Below are 7,570 nucleotides of genomic sequence, written 5' to 3' on the forward strand. Positions count from 1 at the left end.
AGTGTCCAGCAGGGGGCGCAGCTGGTGAGTAAATATACACAGGCACTAAACTTATCTATTCGCTTATTGTTAAGTTGCCGGCTACAGCAATATATCACTTTATTTTCTGCTTTTTTTCGGCTGGCATTAACCCCATCCTGGATCAGGCTATATATCTTTTTTTTTTAAAACATCTGCTGTCCTGTCTTATAGTTTTTTTTTCTTCTTGAATACCGACTCAAGTGCAAACTCGCTTAGGGTTTGTATGAATTTATTTATCTTACAATTTCTGGTTCCTAACCTTTTAACACTTTGCCATGGTCAGATGGAGGGGAAACCGAATTGAAAAAAACAAAAACAAAACAAAAAACAAAAAAAAAGCAGCTGAAAGATGTGCTAAACTTTTTTTTTAACAATAAAAATAATTGTTCTTATAATAATAGAAATGCATACATAAATCATAACAATGGAATAAAAAAAATGACATAATGTTTAGAGTAAAAATGATAAAAAAAAAAATGTTTAGATACTCTTATATTTACTGTATAATAATGATTGATTTCAACAGTTTACTGGTATACTTTTTAATTGATAAAAAAAAAATAGGTGGCAACAATTATTATTTAGTAATAAAATATACCTAATCATAAATAATAAAATAATATAATAATAAAATATACACAATTATGAATAGTTAAGTATACACAATTATAAATAATAACATATGCACGATTATAAATAATAAAATATACACAAGAAATAATAAAATATACACAATTATAAATAGTAAAATATACACAATTATAAATAATAACATATGCACGATTATAAATAATAAAATATACACAATAAATAATAAAATATGCACAATTATAAATAGTAAAATATACACAATTATAAATAATAACATATGCACGATTATAAATAATAAAATATACAAATAAATAATAAAATAGACAAAATTATAAATAGTAAAATATACACAATTATAAATAATAACATATGCACGATTATAAATAATAAAATATACAAATAAATAATAAAAAAAACACAATTATAAATAGTAAAATATACACAATTATAAATAATAACATATGCACGATTATAAATAATAAAATATACACAATACATAATAAAATATACACAATTATAAATAGTAAAATATACACATCTATAAATAATAACATATGCACGATTATAAATAATAAAACACACACAATTATACATAAAATATTCCAACAAGCAATTCAAAATGCTACTAAAGTAGCATAGTATCAAAATGAAATTTAAGTAGTAAACATATATATATTTTTTTAAATCTATGAAAAATAAAAATTAAAAAATCTAGACACAGTAGCACAGAATAAAGCTTGTAGATAAAGACCACACGATGGTATGTGAATGCTGTATAACTGATTATTGGCTATTTAATTAATCATGGTAGCTTCCTAAACACAGCTAGTAAATGATGGAATATTAAGCAGCCCCTTGGCTCAGTTTCTTGAGTTAGTAAACTTATTGTAGCAAGTACAGTAAAAAAAAAAAGTTTAACAAACTTGTTAGCAGAGAAGAAGACTTGGAACAACAGGTTCCTGAGCTCGAACTGCCCATAAATCTTGTTTTATAGGCGCATGGCATGACGTCCCATCCATGTAAAAGTTACCAGTATGAGCCTCACTGTATTTTATGGCTTTATTTCACTGACAGTCAATCAAATAGCTGTTTAACAACTGGCTCACTAATTAACATTATCTATTGCTATATCGAATTTATTTGTTGCATGCTGCACCTGCTTACAAATTAATCAATTAGCACAGTCTACAGTCCACTCATTATTTCTATGTACATTCATTTTTATTATTTTTTTTTCTTTTGCATGCACCACATTTTATGATTTTAATTTATACCAGTGCATTTTGAATATGCCTATTGAAGAAACCTAGACCCCTCGCCTGCAAGCTTCTATAAAGAATAGTGTCTAGCACAGTTAACTCCTAGCATGCTGAATTGCACATAGGAGACACACTACCACACAACCCATTTTTTTTGCACTATCATCTAATTCAGTCCAATTTATTCTCTAACAAAGTTATGTATTGGTACACCCCATTAGGCTGCTGCAGAATTCCTGCAAAGAGACAATTCGCCTCTGGACTAACAGTGTATTGCATTAACATGCTATTGCTGCACACAACGTATGCTCTTTAACAAAGTTACGACTTGCTACGTCCCATTAGTTTGCATGCTCCAGGACAGGTTGAAAGATGAAGAGCAATGTTAGGTCTCTGTATCCTATCCTTCAGCCCTATATGATTATTCAATGCAGTGAAGTGGCCAGCTTCCATAATGTACTTGCCCAAGCAAGCATAAGGCTGGCCATACACTATACAATTTTCTTGTACAATTTTCCTTTAGATTGACCAAAACCACATAATATGAGGTCAATTTGTATGCAATCAGGTGGGCCCTGGCACTACATACAGGCATAATTTTAAGTACACAATGGGGTTTATTTACTAAAGCTGGAAAGTGCAAAATCAGGCTCACTTAGATACCAATGAGCTTCTAACCCCAGCTTGTTTAATTAAGCCTGGCAATAAAACCTGGAAGCTCATTGATTTCTATGCAGAAGTGAGCCTGATTTTGCACTTCCCAGCTTTAGTAAATAAACCCCATTATGTACTTAAAAGTGGGGTATGCCTGTAGTTAAAGGTAAATCGAAAGGAAAAAGAATAAGAAAATTGTATCATGTATGGCCAGCCTTAGTCTATGTTGTATTTGCTACACTTCTCTAATTGACTATCCTTGTAAAACTGCAGCCTGGGATTACTACAATAGTAACAAATAATACCTAACATCTGCACCACTTCCATATTATTTTCTAGAAATTGACACAATTGTTTCATGAAAATGTACACACTAAGGGCCAGATTCACAAAAGGGATACGACGGCGTATCTGCTGATACGCCGTCGTATCCCTGTTTCTATCTATGCGAATGATTCATAGAATCAGTTACGCATAGATATCCCTAAGATCCGACAGGTGTAATAGTTTTACACTGTCGGATCTTAGGATGCAGTACCGCGGCCGCCGCTGGGGGGATTTTGCGTCTTAAACAAGCGTCGGGTATGCAAATTAGCAGTTAGGGCGATCCACAAAAATGTTTCCCGTCGTTACGTCGCCGCAAGTGTTAGTTTGCCGTCGCAAAGATAGGGTACCTTTTACAAAGTGTAAACTTAGTACACCATGTAAAAGTATACCCGTCTTTCCCGCGTCGCTTTCGTTTTTTTTAAATTTTTTCTTTTTCCCGGCGCAAGTCTTTTTTACCCGTTGCGATCCTCAAAACGTTGGCGCGTCGTAACTTCGCGTAAAGCACGTAGGGAAATTTGCGACAGGAGCATGCGCAGTTCGTCCGGCGCGGGAGCGCGCCTAATTTAAATGGGACTTGCCCCATTCGATTGGGCCCGCCTTGCACCGGACGGATTTAGGATACACCGCCGCAAATTTCTTGGTAAGTGCTTTGTGGATCGGGCACTTAGCCAGAAAATTTGCGGCAGTGTAACCTAAATCGGTTACGTTACGCTGCGCCGCCTGGCTGTGAATCTGGCCCACTGTTTCCAGCACAGGACAACAAAGAGGTAACTTTTCCAGTAATCAAACTTCAGTTTATGGGTTGAAATGGTGAACAGATTAAAAGGTAGGACTTGTGTGTTCCCTCTGGAGGTTGTGCATTAGCTGTTGTTAGGATGAAATATTAGAGGTTCAGTTCAGTGTCTAATAATTAATCTAGTGAAAGGGGACATCCATTCATCTTTTTTTTCCTCCAACTGTCTAGCATGGTGGTGACTCAGTTCACTGTCAGTAGAGCTTGTACACATAGGGAGAGACAATGCTGCTGCCTGGTGAAATAAAACAACTCCTTACAATGGAAACTAGTGTAAAGGTGGAGTTGTTTCTCTCTGTAGCAACCAGCTACAATCCTTACTTCACTTGAAACATAAAATATATTGAAAGTTGTGGCTACAGTCCCAATTTTACTTTAGTTTTCACTGCTCCAGATATTATAAATCATCTCTATTATTGAGATAAATGGGGCATAATAGCACTGTATTTTCTAGTGTACCACTCTATTTGTAAGTCCATATTAGGAAAGCCCAATCAGGCTCACTTCTGCATAGAAACCAATGAGCTTCTAGCCCCAGCTTGTTCAATAAAAGCCTGGCAATAAAACCTGGAATCTCATTGGTTTTTATACAGAAGTGAGCCTGATTTTGCACTTTCCAGCTTTAGTAAATAAACCCCATTTGGTACTTAAAAGTGGGGTATGCCTGTATAGAGTGGTTAAACTAACAGCAGGGGCTTGGTTTATGAGTTGTGGTGAAAAGGTGAACATTATTGGTGGCTTTGTCTAATGCAAAACAGCGTGGCCTCTTGTGGATTTGATTTGTAAAGCCTCTTACATACAATCGGATTTTCCGTGGACAAAGCCCCTGACTTTTGTCCGAAGGGCGTTGGCCATGAACTTGTCTTGCATCCAAACGGCACACAATTGTCGGCCAACAAACACGAACGTAGTGACGTACTACGTGATTTTTCAGCTCTCTAGCGCCACCCTTTGGGCATCTTCTGCTAATGCTGTGTTTGGTGAGCACTGATTCCGAGCACGCATGTTTGTACTTTGGACTTTTGTCCAAAGGACTTGTGTACACACGCTCGTAAAATCTGATTTTTCACTTTTCAGTTTAAGTAAATAAACCCCAGTGGTATTTCTGCTAGTAGTCCCTTTTGCTTATAATATACATTATATGTATTTTACACACTAGGTTGGTTAGTCCTGGTATGTTGTTTGTGGCACTTCTACCAGGCATACATGCTTTAACTAAACATATGGAGCTATGTGTTTTCTATAAAAATGGTAACTGAGTTTTATCAAAATGTTATCTTTTTATCTGTTTCACAGACCACAAGTTTATACCCTGATATTATAGTGAATATTGAATTTTATAAATACATCTTGTATATGTTTCTTTTATATAGTTTTATTATATTTATTATGTGCCTAGTTCCACAGACAGCCTTAGGGCTCTTCCACACGGGCGGACAGTTCAGATCCGCCTGCCAGTTTTTTAGGCGGACCTGAACGGGCGCTCCGTGCTCCTCTATGGAGCCACGGATGTCAGCGGTGACATGCCCGCTGACATCCGACCAGCTCTGATCCGCCAAAGTGTGACGGAGGAAAAACCTACTTTTCCATCCGTCTGGCGGATTGGATTGGGTGAACACGGACAGACGGTCCGTGTTCATCCGATCCCCCCATAGGGAAGAGCGGGGATCTGACAGGGCGGTCCCTGCACAGTGTGCGGGGACCGCCCTGTCATCCGCTGGCTCAGCGGGGATCAACGGAGCGATCCCCGCTGAGCAAGCGTAGGTTCATAGGGCGGATCATTACTGATCCGCCCTGTGTGAAAGGAACCTGCGTGGCCAGTACAATGCCATCATCACGCGTGGCCTCTTGTGGATTTCATTTGTAAGTCATGCACAGCGGTAACTCAGTTTAGTGGGTGTGGCCTGTTTCTGTGGTTAATTTACTAAAACTAGAGAGTGCAAAATATGGTGCAGCGGTGCATGATAGCCAAACAGCTTCTAACTTCAGCTTGTTCAATTAAGCTTTGAAAAAAATAAATAAAAATGGAAGCTGATTTCTAGGCAGAGCTGCACTCTCCAATTAGTAAAGCAACCCCGCAGTGACAGGTAGTAACAATATAGTTTATAATGCTGTATTAAATCATCACTGGTCTTTCTGTATTTAGATCATACTAAGGACAGCGTTGTCTGAATGTAGGAACATGATTTCTTAAATTGCAAAAACACATATAAAAGTGTTTTCTGTTATCAAAAGCCATGTTCAGACTTTTATGCTTAAAAACAAAAACATTCCAAAATGCTAATTTAAAATTGTGGTTTGTATGTATTGCCATGTAGTTGACTGTTGTATATGCATGTTTTGTATGTGTTTTCTGGGGCGGAGATCACTCTTTGCTTTTTATATGCCGTTGCCTATATTAAAATGCAAGTATAGTGCATTTTACATGCTCCCTGCCATTCATCTCTATGGAAGATGAAGCTGCAGGAAGCAGCAGGTAAACTGGTACATGTAAAAAAATGAAACAAAATTACATGAAATCGTGTACTACACCATTAAAAAATGTATAAAACACATTATGAGGTTTGCAGGCAGTGTGAAAATGTAGTATAATGCACTGTAACACCAAAGTGTGAATGTATCCTTCAATCTGTCACCAAGAAAAAAGCAAATCAAACCATTTTCATTGAGTATAGGCTTGGTTCACACTGCAGCGATACAGGAACCCTGCGAATCCACTGCGGTTTCCTGCATCGGCAATATAATAGCTTCCTTTACCTTAATGCAGTGCTGTTTTCATGTCCTCATTGTTCCTTTTTGCTCTCAAGTTGCTGTAATTCTTCTCTGATCTCCACATTTCCTGGTTGTCTGTTTCCTGATAACCACAATGCTGGGAGCTTTCTCTCTGTGGTCACTAATCAAGGAGGTGTGATTACTGTGTGTCTAAAACCCCTTAGCACCAATCAGTTTCGTTTTTTCAAACCATCACTGCCCTGTATTGGCTCTGTGGCTCTGTACATCACAGAAGCAGGAAACAACATGCAAAAACGAAACTAAACTGCAGGTACATTATATGATTGATTTTTATCTATTTTGAATCATTTTTAAAAGGAATCAGTTAACTATTATGTCTCTATACCCTGTAAACAGTCATTTCAGCAAAACATTTTTTTTCCTTTAACCACTTCCATACCGGGCTCTTATACACACCTCAATACCGGGCCTATTCTGGCACTTCTCTCCTACATGTACAAATCATAATATTTTTGCTAGAAAATTACTCAGAACCCCCAAACATTATATATGTTTTTTTAGCAGACACCCTAGGGAATAAAACGGCGGTCATGGCAACGTTTTATCTTGTACAGTATTTGCGCAATAATTTTTCAAACGCCTTTTTTGGGGAAAAAAATTGTTTCATGAATTAAAAAAATAACAAAACAGTAAAGTTAGCCCAATTTTTTTGTAAAATATGAAAGAGTAGGTTACACCGAGTAAATAGATACCTAACATGTCACGCTCATGGAATGGCGCCAAACTTCGGTACTTAAAAATCTCCATAGGCAAGGCTTTGAAATTTTTTACAGGTTACCAGTTTAGATTTACAGAGGAGATCTAGTGCTAGAATTGTTGCTGGCATTCTAACGCACGCGGCGATACCTCACATATGTGGTTTAAACGGCATTTACATATGTCGGCGGGACTTGCGTGTGCGTTCGCTTCTGCGCGCGAGCTACCGGGGACAGGGGTGTTTTAATTTTTTTTTATTATTATTATTTATTTATTTTACATATTTATTTATTTTTTTACACTTTTTTATTTTTTTATTACTTTTATTCCTATTACAAGGAATGTAAACATCCCTTGTAATAGGAATGTGTGTGACAGGTCCTCTTTATGGAGAGATGCGGGGTCAATAAGACCCCACATCTCTCCTCCAGGCTGG

Source organism: Rana temporaria, chromosome 2 (assembly GCF_905171775.1).
Source record: "Rana temporaria chromosome 2, aRanTem1.1, whole genome shotgun sequence".
Classification (NCBI taxonomy): Eukaryota; Metazoa; Chordata; class Amphibia; order Anura; family Ranidae; genus Rana; species Rana temporaria.